We start from the raw sequence: 14634 nt of genomic DNA on the forward strand, positions 1-14634 counted from the left end.
TGTCCTCACTGTATTGCATTACTGCTTGTCTTTGCCTTGCTTTTCTTTTTTTTCTCCATTGCTCTGTAAAGCACTTTGAGCTATTATTATTATTATTATTATTATTATTACAGTGTGCACTGTGCAGCAGGGCAGCAGTTGCAGTCAGCATAACTTTAATCGCTATGATACTACATATTTATTTTGGAGAGAGTGAGAGAGTGAGAGAAAGAGAGAGTGTGTGTGTGTGTGTGTGTGTGTGTGTGTGTGTGTGTGTGTGCGTGTGTGCGTGCGTGTGTGTGTGTGTGTGTGTGTGTGTGTGTGTGTGTGTGTGTGTGTGTGTGTGCGTGTGTGCGTGTGCGTGTGCGTGTGCATGCGTGTGTGTGTTCATGTGATGGGATGGGGCATGGTTGTGGGGGGTGGTGGCTGCATGTGGCACTTGACATGAAGGAGGTATGAGGCCATATAAACATTATAAACATGGTGGACGTCCTTTGTCTCCGTGAGAGGGACGGGACATGGAGGACGTGGAGGTGCAGATAAGAGGGCTGCACTTAAACGAATACAAAACGTGCATGTCACCCTACTTGACAAGTACATCTTAACCAAACACACCTGCCTATATGGGGCTGCTTTTATCGTCCTGCCGTGTGTGTGTACATACCGACGGCCTGCGGTTCAGCTCGGGCTATCCATCAAAGTAGGATTACTGTTCTTATCAAGAGTGCATCTGTAAATGAAATGCTATGGGCTTAGTGAAATATTAGGCTGTGGAGAGAGAGAGAAAAAAAGAGATTTAGGACTGAATCAAATGCATGTCTGCCTTTTCCACCCATATTGCTGTTGACTCAAACGGCCAGGCCGTTTTGTGTGCAATGCAAAAAAACATCATGAACAAATTGCATTTTATAAAAAGGACACATGCACAGCTGGGTGATCTGGCATGTTTAGCACATTGACTATCTAATATGACGACAGTATAGTTGCTGTTACTGCCAATGCCAACCGTTTACTATGACTAGTAAACCCTTTACTATTGCCAACCGTTTACTATTGCTATTACTGCCAATGACAACTGTTTAGTATTACTATAGTAAACTGTTTACTAGTGCTATTACTGCCAATGCCAACCGTTTAGTATTACTATAGTAAACTGTTTACTATTGCTATTACTGCCAATGCCAACCGTTTAGTATTACTATAGTGAACTGTTTACTATTGCTATTACTGCCAATGCCAACCGTTTAGTATTACTATAGTAAACCGTTTACTATTGCCAACCGTTTAGTATTACTATAGTAAACTGTTTACTATTGCTATTACTGCCAATGCCAACCGTTTAGTATTACTATAGTGAACTGTTTACTATTGCTATTACTGCCAATGCCAACCGTTTACTATTACTATAGTGAACTGTTTACTATTGCTATTACTGCCAATGCCAACCGTTTACTATTACTATAGTGAACTGTTTACTATTGCTATTACTGCCAATGCCAACCGTTTACTATTACTATAGTGAACTGTTTACTATTGCTATTACTGCCAATGCCAACCGTTTACTATTACTATAGTGAACTGTTTACTATTGCTATTACTGCCAATGCCAACCGTTTACTATTACTATAGTAAACCGTTTACTATAGTAAACCGTTTACTATTGCCAACCGTTTAGTATTACTATAGTAAACCGTTTACTATTGCTGTTACTGCCAATGCCAACCGTTTAGTATTACTATAGTAAACTGTTTACTATTGCTATTACTGCCAATGCCAACCGTTTAGTATTACTATAGTAAACTGTTTACTATTGCTATTACTGCCAATGCCAACCGTTTAGTATTACTATAGTAAACCGTTTACTATTGCTATTACTGCCAATGCCAACCGTTTAGTATTACTATAGTAAACTGTTTACTATTGCCAACCGTTTACTATTACTATAGTAAACTGTTTACTATTGCTATTACTGCCAATGCCAACCGTTTAGTATTACTATAGTAAACCGTTTACTATTGCTATAGTAAACCGTTTACTATTACTATTACTGCCAATACCAACCGTTTAGTATTACTATAGTAAACCGTTTAGTATTACTATAGTAAACTGTTTACTATTGCTATTACTGCCAATGCCAACCGTTTAGTATTACTATAGTAAACTGTTTACTATTGCCAACCGTTTACTATTGCCAACCGTTTACTATTGCTATTATAATGCCAACCGCTTTCTGAACATGCCATGGTTTGTTTTGCCACAGATGCAAGTAAATGCATGTAAATGTATGTAATCCAACACAGTATATTGGGATGATAGTTTTTTTTGTCTAAATCATTTTATCATTGTGTTTTTTTAACCTATTTTCAGTAATAAAAATAATAATAAGTTAGTATTTAGTAACTTTAAGTTAAATAAAGTTAATAACTTTATTTATAATTTTATATACTATAGCACCTTCTATACACAAATCTATACACTATAAAAGCAGGCATATTACATATACTTTTTGGGGTCCTTGACATGAAATATTGAGAACCACTGATATGCAGAAACATAAGATTTTTCAGAAAACTGTCAGGATTTTGAAAACATTTTTAAAATGTCGACGTCAGGCCCCATATATCACATTGGTTGGCTTTTTAACAGATCGCACATCTACAGATCTACATGTGCATAGCTATATCTGCTATTTCTAAAAATCGTGAACGCTTTGTGCAAATGAAATATATATTTAAAGCGAACATTTTTAATCTCAAGGGGTCCCTATTATAATAGAACAAATATATTTACTTTATTCGTTTATTTAGTCGGGACAGTGTATGTATATTGATGAACATTACATTTAAAATGCAGTGTAAATATACCAGATTTAGCCAAACATGCTAATTTCCATCTGCAGTCCCCAGACATCAAAACATCAAACAATACAAACATGGACTGACTGAGAGGGACATTTTGAGATGGGGGTTTGGCGGTCAGACACACATTGGGGGTCTGCCACTGCAGCATATAGGGTTTTTGACTTTTTTCGGACGGTTGCACTACAACAACAGAGGCCTAGAGACTATAGAGAACACAGAATAATATGAATTGATTATAATTTATGTTGTATTATATTGGTTTATATTTGTAGCCTAATAAATGTTGTGGTTACCAGTAACTCTTGTCAGCCTAAACCTTGTTAAAAAAAACTAATATAAATAAAAATAACAAGCGGCAAACGTTACACACTACCAAGGTCATATCTCTGCTGTCGGCAGAAAACCTCATAAAAACCTCATGAAGAATCTCATGAAAAATGTAATTTTTTCAGGAAATAAAGAAAACCATATATTTTTTGAAACAAAGCAATAACGGCCTCATCAAAGTTGGTGTTGTGACTTTATATATTGTCAATTACTTCCATGAGAGGTGGTGGAGTTAGCTGCTTTAGCAGATATTTTGAGGGTCCAATGGAGTTAAGAGGTTTTGTCCAAAAAGCACTCTTTACTACTTTCCATTGGTTCAATATTTTCGAAACAACACACAGGCGTAAAGGGTGTTCAATAGCACTGATTTATGAAACAACACACAGACGTAAAGGGTGTTCAATAGCACTGATTTATGAAACAACACACAGACGTAAAGGGTGTTCAATAGCACTGATTTATGGAACAACACACAGGCGTAAAGGGTGTTCAATAGCACTGATTTATGGCAACAACACACAGACGTAAAGGGTGTTCAATAGCACTGATTTATGGAACAACACACAGGCGTAAAGGGTGTTCAATAGCACTGATTTATGAAACAACACACAGACGTAAAGGGTGTTCAATAGCACTGATTTATGAAACAACACACAGACGTAAAGGGTGTTCAATAGCACTGATTTATAAAACGACACACAGACGTAAAGGGTGTTCAATAGCACTGATTTTCAGTGATTTATGAAACAACACACAGACGTAAAGGGTGTTCAATAGCACTGATTTATAAAACGACACACAGACGTAAAGGGTGTTCAATAGCACTGATTTATGAAACAACACACAGACGTAAAGGGTGTTCAATAGCACTGATTTATGGAACAACACACAGGCGTAAAGGGTGTTCAATAGCACTGATTTATGAAACAACACACAGACGTAAAGGGTGTTCAATAGCACTGATTTATAAAACAACACACAGACGTAAAGGGTGTTCAATAGCACTGATTTATGGCAAAGAAAAAAAATCAAAAACCTCAAAAATGGAGTTATGAGGTTTCCTCCCAGACAGTAACACCCCCTCCCCCGAAGAACAGTACCACCTTATCTGTGCTGCTTTTAGTGAGATAAAACATGAAAGACGCCACATTCCAACATCACCTGTATCCTTTTATTGTTCTCCTTCAGCAAAGTATATGCATTGTGTGTGTGTGTGTGTGTGTGTGTGTGTGTGCGTGTGTGTGTGTGTGTGTGTGTGTGTGTGTGTGTGTGTGTGTGTGTGTGTGTGTGTGTGTGTGTGTGTGTGTGTGTGTGTGTGTGTGTGTGTGTGTGTGTGTGTGTGTGTGTGTGTGTGTGTGTGTGTATATATATCCCATTCTGGGCTGGAACCCATTTTGGTGCTTTAGCTATTGAAAAATAGCAGATCTACAAGCTCAGTGGCGCGCTACGAGCTTGTAGGTCTGCTATTTTAGAAAAATCGAAGAACGACTGACTTAGAAACACAGCTTTTTCAGAAAACTGTCAGGATGTATAGAAGACATTTATAGAATCTGATCTCAGGTCAGAATGGTAAACTGTCAGGATGTAGAAGACATTTGTATGGAATCTGATCTCAGGTCAGAATGGGATATATATATATATAGGGGGGGGAAAAAGAAATACGTCACGCCGTAAATAAGTAAGCATGAGCGTCTGTTTTCCAACACTGACGGCCATAAACTGTCCAGCATGCTGAAAGTCAACCTGCGTTTGCATGGCGGCCCAGGCTCCACATGTTCAGCCGTATTAGCCGTCCGCTTTAACCCATTGTGGGCGGGAAACCCCTTTTTAAAGCTTTATGTTATGTAGGCTACTTTAGCTGTTGAAAAATAGCAGATCTACAAGCTCGTAGCGTGGCACCGAGTGCCGCGCTATGAGATTGTAGGTCTGCTATTTCTTTTTGAAAAATCGTGAAAATGTGGCCCGAATGTTTGAATATATTCTTTCAGATCGAACGTTTATTTGTATTTTTATGATCAGTAGCCTACTTTATTTGGATTTTTTTTACAAATAAACAGAAAAAACAAACACAAGCAACAACAGAATACGTATGCATGGACATTATGTATGATCACAAAAACATAATATAAAACAAGGATAAGAGCTTTAAGAACGTTTTTTACTCAAATCTTTGCTTCTGGGGGGTCCCTGGAACAACATATTTTCAGATGGGGGTCAGCGGCCAAATACATATATTTTTTGGGGGTCCTTGACATGAAAATGTTTGAGAACGACTGACACATAGAAACACTAGGTCTTTCAAGAAAACTGTCAGGATTTAGAAGACATTTGTATAGAATTGTCCTCGGGTCCAAATGGGTTAACGGCCGTCCATCCACTTTGGGTCTGTTGCCGCGGCCAGGCAGATGGTTCTGGTTTGGAGCCCTTTCTTCAACACTATATTGGTTGTATTACATTTATTAAACACTTTTAAAAAATCTCTCTGGCTGCAAGATTGTCCATCTGTCTGTGCAGCCTTGCAGGACAACAGAACATATATGAAGGGAGCTGGAGGGACCGTGGGGGGGGGGAACGGAGCGGTGGTGATGTCAGTCCAGGGTCTTAACCCATTCTGACCTGAGATCAGATTCATACGAGGTTTCCACTGGACACACACTGATCTGATCAACCCATTCTGACCTGAGATCAGATTCTAAAAATGTCAGTCGTTTTTTCTAAAATAGCAGACCTACAAGCTCATAGCGCGCCACTCGGTGGCGCGCTACGAGCTTGTAAATCTGCTATTTTTCAATAGCTAAAGCATAACATGATGCTAACACCAAAATGGTGTTCCCGTTCAGAATGGGTTAAGACATTCTGGACTGAGGTCCGTTAAAGAAGAAATGTCTTCTATTCTAAATGTCTTCAGTTTTCTGAAAACCCCATGTTTCTATGTGTGTCAGTGGTGCTCAACCTTTTTCATGTCAAGGACCCCCAGAATTATCTGTATTTGGCCGAGGACCCCCATTTGAAAATATGTTGTTCCAGGGACCTCCCCAGAAGCAAAGATTTGAGTTAAAAATGTTTGCACTGAAAGAATATTCAAAGATTTGTGCCACATTTTCACGATTTCTCAGAAATAGCAGACCTACAAGCTTGTAGCGTGGCACTCGGTGCTGCGCTATGAGCTTGTAGATCTGCTATTTTTCAACACATAATGCTGAAAAACACCAAAAGGGGGTTCCCGGCCAGAATGCATTAATGTGGTACAGGTCTATAGGCTCGGGACGACGGCTGACTGATTTAAAAGGCCCTCGCTTTTTTAGACCAGGCGGACATTTAGAACGCAGATGAAATTTAATAAAAAAAGAAGGAGAAAGGCACACAAATCACATCTGCTTTACTCTCAGGAATGTTTCTGTGCATGGCTTTGATATATAGGTGCAGATGTGCGACTGGCGCGTGACGAGCCCGGCTAAAAAGAGTTGCTAAGCCTAACCCATTCTGGGCGGGAACCCCCTTTTGGTGTTTTAAGCTATTGAAAAATAGCAGATCTACAAGCTCGTAGCGCGGCACCGAGTGCCGCGCTACGAGCTTGTAGGTCTGCTATTTTTGAATAATCGTGAAAATGTGGCGTAAATGTTTGAATATATATTCTTTCAGAGTGAACGTTTTTTAACTCAAATCTTTGCTTCTGGCTACACTGCGCAAAAAAACATGGAATACGGATATAGAATATTACAGGAAACTCCCGTTAAACTTAACAACAAACTCTGGTAAACTCCTGAATTGTAGCCTACCATCACACCTGTATATTACTGTATATTATTGTATATTCCCGCTAAACTTGAGGTTTACGGGGCAAATCTAGTGTCCATAATTGCCCGTTTCACACAGGGAGGTCACTGGAACAACATATTTTCAGATGGGGGTCTGCGGCACAAATACAGACAATTCTGGTGGTCCTTTATTGACATGAACAAGTTTGAGCACCGCTGACATAGAAACATAGGGTTTAACCCTGTGAGCACCACTGATACAGAAAGTCAGAAACATAGGGTTTTTTCAGAGAACTGTGAGGATTTAGAAGACCTTTAGTAGGTCTAAATGGGCTAAAGAACATGTCAGTCTAGTGGCTCCCTGAAGGCCTCCGTCCGTCTGTCCGTCGTGTCAGCCTCACCACCAGGCTTCTCCTCAACCCACTAAGTGAAAGTAGCAACCAGATATATACATATAGTGGTGGAAAGTAACTAAGTACATTTACTTAAGTACTGTACAATTTTGAGGTATTTGTACTATTTCCAACTTCCAGTACTTTTACTTCTACTCCACTACATCTCAGAGCCAAGATTTGTATAGTTTTTACTTCACTACAATTATTTGAAAACTTTAGTTACTATTTACTTTGGAGATTTTTATTTTGATTGGAAAACACTTCAACCATTATGCATTTTGGCCATTTGAAAATAGCCGAGCTTGTAGATCTGCTAGACTTTGTACACATTTTGAACTTGTGAAATGGGACATTCTGCAATATGAGTATACTTTTACTTTTAGTACTTTAAGTACATTCTGATGCCGATACTTTTGCACTTTTACTCAAGTACTGTATAGTTCTAAATTGCAGTATTGGTACTTTTACTTAAGTAAAACAATTGAGTACTTTTCCCACCACTGCGAAATATACTAACGTCAGCATCAGACGGCAAGATTTGTGTATCATGTGCTTATGAAGTTTAGAGTGGTGTGGTGGCTCTATCATCATGCTGGTTCACTTAGAAGAGCTTTTCTGTAAGTTATGAATGAAAGTGGAGACCGAGCAGCTTGTATGTGATTGGTTCAGTTCTGAGGCTTCGTACACACATATCAGACCAGTAAGACGCGTTAACGCGGGAAGCGAACGCAGCTATTGTGGCAGTCTGACACACACACAAAATGTTACTGTATATGTGGACCTGGCCCCTTTTGTGCCCATATATGGAGCTGAGTGATTTGTTTGTGATTGATGCAACACACTCCATATTTGGATACAGCGGGACAGACACACAGACAGACAGACAGACACACAGACAGACAGACATGATCTGCTAGGTCTCATATAGTTAGTGCTCACTGCGTTCGCAACCAACATGCTCTGTTCTGTCCATGTTTCATGGACACCTCAATGCTTTTCCAATGGAAGTCACGTGGTTTGACCAAACAGTTGTGTGTGATGAGGGAAGTGTTTGGTCAAACCATGTGACTTCCATTGGAAAAGCATTGAGGCGGGCCATGAAACACAGGCAGTGTATTTTGCGTTGAAAGAACATGTTTCTAAATCCATGTTGTTACACACCTGCATCTCCACTAGCTAAAGAGTGCTGGGTAATTGCGCCCTGAAAATAGCTGATCTACAAGCTCTCTCAACGCGTCGCAGCTTGTAGATCTGCTTTTTTTGCTATTTTCGTACAAATATGCCCCAAAAATGGAACCAAATGGACCGAATCCATGGGTTTTTCCATCAGAGTTAAATTAGCATTGATTTTTACAATATAAATTGGGGGTCCCACTGATAGAAATGCTATTAAATGCTCTTCCCCCCCTCTGCCACTCAGGTGGAAGAGCGCATCACCGCATGCCTGGCTGACATCTCACAGTGGATGTCCTCCAACCACCTCAAACTGAACCCAGACAAGACTGAGCTTCTCTTCTTCCCAGCTAAGTCCTGCCCTATGCGGGAGCTAACTATCTCCATAGACAACGCCCTGGTAACGTCTGTCCCAACAGCCAGGAATCTTGGTGTTGTCCTGGACAGTCAGCTCTCGTTCAAAACTCACATCACAGCTGTCACTCGATCCTGTAGGTTCACACTCTATAACATACGACGAATTAGACCGTTCCTCACCCAGGAATCAGCCCAGCTCCTAATCCAGACAACAGTCTTGTCAAAACTTGACTATTGTAACTCCCTCCTTACTGGCCTACCAGCATGTGCACTTAAGCCTCTCCAGCTGATCCAAAATGCTGCAGCTCGCTTGGTCTTCAACCAGCCAAAATTCTCACATGTCTCCCCCCTGCTCCGTTCCCTCCACTGGCTCCCGGTCGCTGCCCGCACAGAATACAAAACCCTGATGCTGGCATTCAAAGCAACCAAAGGTATGGCTCCCCCATATCTTGCAAGTATGATCGAACCCTACAAACCCTCCCGCTCACTCAGATCAGCCAACGCAGGGAAGCTGGAAGTACCCTCACTAAAAACGCCGGGACAACGCTCCACACGTCCCAAACTCTTCTCCCTTCTGGCTCCAAAACTGTGGAATGCACTTCCCATTGCAGTCAGAACTGCAGCATCACTCCCAATCTTCCGCCGTAGTCTGAAAACCCACCTTTTCAGACTCCATCATGGCCCATAGCACTTACCCCACCCCCTTAGATAGCAATTCTAGTAGTCATAGCACGTCATAGTACATATGTGTAGCATAGTAGTATAGATGTATAGCTTATATGTATAGTTTCATTATAGATATTCCACTGTTACTTTCTTAGCTACGCATGTTTCATGATAAATGTCTTTATGTGATGTATTCCCATGCTTTTGTTCTTGCTTAATGTAAGTCGCTCTGGATTAAGAGCGTCTGCTAAATGCCTAAATTGTAAATTGTAAATTGTAAATTGCATAGACTGATGCGTGTCAAACTGGGGGTCCTTGAAATTAAACGGGTTGAGAATCACTGCTAGAGAGTGACATACAAATCTTCTCTCTTATGGGGGTCCCTGCATGGCGTATGTTTTCTAATGGGGGTCCACGGGGCTAGTTAGTGTCAATTTGGGATATACAGATATAGACACTCAGTCCAAAAAGGGATATCACCCAAAACATTATTATTATTTTTAACAGCTGAAGTTCAAAATAATGGTTAAAGTGGTTAAAAGCTATAAAGATGACACAGTTCCAGGTTTTAAAACAGTCGTTAAAACAGTTCTCTGTGATTAATAATACAGATATAACCGTCTGATTATGTGCATGTTTATTTTACATACATTAATGCATATATAGCTGTATTTATGAGAGTCCCTGGCCTGCTTCTAACTATAAACTCATACATCTGCATTAACAGATCTTATCTTCACAATCAGTTTTTGGTTGGAGATATTTTTGCAAACGGTTTAGATTGAACTCCAACAATGACAGTTTTTTGCATAATCATGAATGTCCAATGAGGACAAAATAATCTATTTTTGGCGTATGTCTATAAAGAAATAATGACATTTCATGATTATTATAAGCAATAAAATGTCATATTGCTTTTTTGTGGAATTAGTCTGGTCCGTTTAGACGTAATAATAACAATATTATAATAATGTTTATTTGTGTCAAAAGCACCGACGGTTACAGAGCATTTTATACGTAATCAACAGAAAACAAATATGTCGAATTTAATGAAAATCATTAAAATGAGCAAAAGAGTTGCAGAAATAGAGCACAGTACACAGAATTAATAAGTGATGAATACAATAATAGAAAATGCACACACACCCGCACACACGCACGCACACACACAGTACTATTACTAACAATAATAGTAATAGTAAGTATACTGTAATGAGTAAAACTACGGTGTAAGCAGGTAGAAGTATTGAAGTAATAAATAAAATAAATGAATTATACAAGAGGATACATTGCAATACTGTAGTAGTGACAATTAGTCGTAGTCTTTTGAATAAAGTAATCTGAAATGTTTTAGTGTTAGAGTTTAAGTCGACTAAAAACAGCTTACCCCAATACTCTCTACAAGCTGTTCTTGTAAAAGTCCCAAAAGTATTACTGTAGTTTTCTCCACACATACAGTAATTACATTAATATATTACTCTATATATTAGTTCTGGTATGGTATATTATTGTAGTTTATTGAACTCCAATATGATTTTGTATTTATACTAGAATCAGACATTTTAACCATTTCAACCCTGGCGTCCCAATTTTGAGGACATCGTTTTTATTTATGTTGTGGAGAGAGCATGGGGAGAGAGTATGTTTTATTGTCTCCACCAGGCCGAAGGCATGGGGAGAGAGTATGTTTTATTGTCTCCACCAGGCCGAAGGCATGGGGAGAGAGTATGTTTTATTGTCTCCACCAGGCCGAAGGCATGGGGAGAGAGTATGTTTTATTGTCTCCACCAGGCCGAAGGCATGGGGAGAGAGTATGTTTTATTGTCTCCACCAGGCCGAAGGCATGGGGAGAGAGTATGTTTTATTGTCTCCACCAGGCCGAAGGCATGGGGAGAGAGTATGTTTTATTGTCTCCACCAGGCCGAAGGCATGGGGAGAGAGTATGTTTTATTGTCTCCACCAGGCTGAAGGCATGGGGAGAGAGTATGTTTTATTGTCTCCACCAGGCCGAAGGCATGGGGAGAGAGTATGTTTTACTGTCTCCACCAGGCCGAAGGCATGGGGAGAGAGTATGTTTTATTGTCTCCACCAGGCCGAAGGCATGGGGAGAGAGTATGTTTTATTGTCTCCACCAGGCCGAAGGCACGGGGAGAGAGGATGTTTTATTGTCTCCACCAGGCCGAAGGCATGGGGAGAGAGTATGTTTTATTGTCTCCACCAGGCCGAAGGCATGGGGAGAGAGTATGTTTTATTGTCTCCACCAGGCCGAAGGCATGGGGAGAGAGGATGTTTTATTGTCTCCACCAGGCCGAAGGCATGGGGAGAGAGTATGTTTTATTGTCTCCACCAGGCCGAAGGCATGGGGAGAGAGTATGTTTTATTGTCTCCACCAGGCCGAAGGCATGGGGAGAGAGTATGTTTTGCACTCCGTCCGTCTGTGTGTCCGTCCGTCCGTCAGCCAACCATGTTTGTTTACTATAACCCCAGAACACATGCAGAGCTCATGATAAGTGGAGAAACACTGGCAGGAGGCCACCGAGACACAAACGCCCCAGAGACCTGCAGAGTGTGCCACCGCTCACCGTAAGGAGATGAACTGCTGCAGCAACCATGAGATGAGAGGTAAGTCTCACTGTGCCTGAAAGGGACGGGTCAAAGGTCAGTTTAATTAAAGACCACCTCCTGTCATGTCCTGTCAGTAGCCACTCAACCTGCACCTGAAATAAACCCTATAGCATTAGTTACCAGAATCAAGATCCTATGTGGTCTAGAACTTGAGTCATTGGTAAAACTAGTCCTTATACCCGTTCTGAATATATATGCCTGGGATAATTGATGTCAGTTTGGGTGTACTTGACATGAAAAAGTTTTGGAACAACCACTGGCCTAGTATAGACCACCATATAGGGACATAATACAAATAGTCTATGCATCAAATAGTCTGCATTCTTGTCTTGCAAATACACAGTAATTTCCACAGCGTTAATGTGACCCAGACTGCCTTCCATTTATTTTTACACTCCGCAAGTTACCGTTAACACTTCATATGTTACTGTGCACGCACGCCGACATCAGTAGCCTGCTCTGAGGTCACATGCATGCCGAGGGGAACAGGTGTCCACTCTGCACTAGCCCCTTTAAGACGGGAGAGGACCTTATTATACATGGCTTTGAACCACTTGTACCATTATTTTAAACTTTAGCTGTTGAAAAATAGCAGATCTACAAGCACCGAGTGCCGCACTATACGAGCTTGTAGATCTGCTATTGTTTTTAAATCGTGAACGTGTGCAAATATATCGGACGTACACGTGTGTATATATCTTTGCTTCTGGGGGGTCCCTGGAACAAAAAATTTCAGGTGGGGGTCGCGGCCAAAGACATGTCATTCTGGGAGTTCTTGACATGAAACAGTTTGAGAACCACTTACTTGACATATAAACATATTTTAAGAGAACTGTGGTGATTTAGAAGACCTTTCATAGAATCTGTTCTCCGGTCTGAATGGGCTAGTTGGAAAAAGGCCCGTTGCAGGCCTAGAGGAAGCACCCACCATGTGTGTGCCCTGAAGTCACTCCCAAGCCTCTTACAGGATGAAATAATTCTTCAGAGCAGTTCCCCCAAAAAAAACACGCAGAGACCCAGAGTTCAGAGGCATGCTAATGACAAGAGCATGTTCGCAAAAGAAAAGAGAAAAATCTGTCAGCGGTGAATGAATTGGGAATGGCATAACGGAGGTTAGGCCATTTCAAAAGTTTAGTGTCTCTATATAACCGGAGGCAGACACATACGGTACGGTGCACTCACTTCTCTGGTGTTTGAGGTGCCAACGTTGTTCTTATATCGGAGGTTTTCAACCTTATTCGTCTCAAGGTGCTTTATTTATTCGGCATTTGAGCCACAGACCACCATTTGACGAGATTAAGGGCCGATTCATACTCCTATTTTACTGCTGTTTCGGCGCTGTAGTGCCAATGATTTCAGCTCGTCAGAAGTAGCACCGAAGAGGCGACTTTAGGACGGTACCCGTCCCCCCGAACCTCAAATGACGTCACATTGTAGGCTCTACAGAGCCAAATGACGTCACATTGTAGGCTCTACAGCGCCGAACCGACTTTTATTCGGCTCTAAAATAGGAGTATGAATCGGCCCTTAGCCTCTCAGATCCAAAACTAAAGAACATTTTGTTGTCGTTGGATGCGATTCTTCTCCACAATTCCATGCTGTATTGATGTTGGTACCATATACAGTAGGAGAGATAACAGAGTCATATAGAGACCATGCTGTATTGATGGATACCACATAGGGGAGATAACAGAGTCAGTATAGAGATCCAGTATAAGTCATTTTACACTTGGTTGCATCCTGAAAATAGCCAATCTACAAGCTCACAACGCCCCGCGACCCGACTACAGTTAAGCGGTTGAAGATGGATGGATGGATATCTACAAGGAAATGACACGTCTTTATTCAAAATAATTAGTAAAGAGGAACAAAGGGTCAGGGAGTCTACCAGCGCGCCTCAAGCCTGGAACGGCTGGTCTGGTGCTTCACAGGAACAAGGACACATGCATAAGGAGAAGAGACTGGAGCACTGAGCAGCGCAGACATTTAGAGCCTTTTATTAGGTGCTAAGTATACAGAATGTCCAACGTTTCCACCTTGCGGTCTTCATCAGAGTCAAGGGTATAAGACACAAACTACTTCACATTTCATCATGCCAACATTATACTGTTTGGTCATTTTGAAAAATGGACACAGTTTTACTGGGTTTGTAATATCCTGTATTTTAGCAGTGGTGCAGGAAAAAACTGATACATTTCACTTCATTTAAATGGATAATCCAGCTGCATTTTTAATCAACCAAAAATGTAAAACAGTAGAGTAATTTAGGTGGTGCAGATTACCATTCTTTTTTTTTTCCTAAGAAGGAGGAAGTGTATTTACATATTATTGCTTTGAATGAATGGCACATTCCCGATGCAAAGGAGGTACTGTGTCTGCAGGAACAATGTTTAAATTAAACACACCCAAACATAAAGTAGTATTACAGAAACGAGGAGTGGGATGCATCATTACATATCCCCTGCCTTTAACGCTGGGAGGCAGAATGCAGGA

The sequence above is a fragment of the Protomyctophum bolini genome (genome assembly GCF_963924005.1).
Source record: "Protomyctophum bolini genome assembly, contig: SCAFFOLD_156, whole genome shotgun sequence".
Taxonomy (NCBI): domain Eukaryota; kingdom Metazoa; phylum Chordata; class Actinopteri; order Myctophiformes; family Myctophidae; genus Protomyctophum; species Protomyctophum bolini.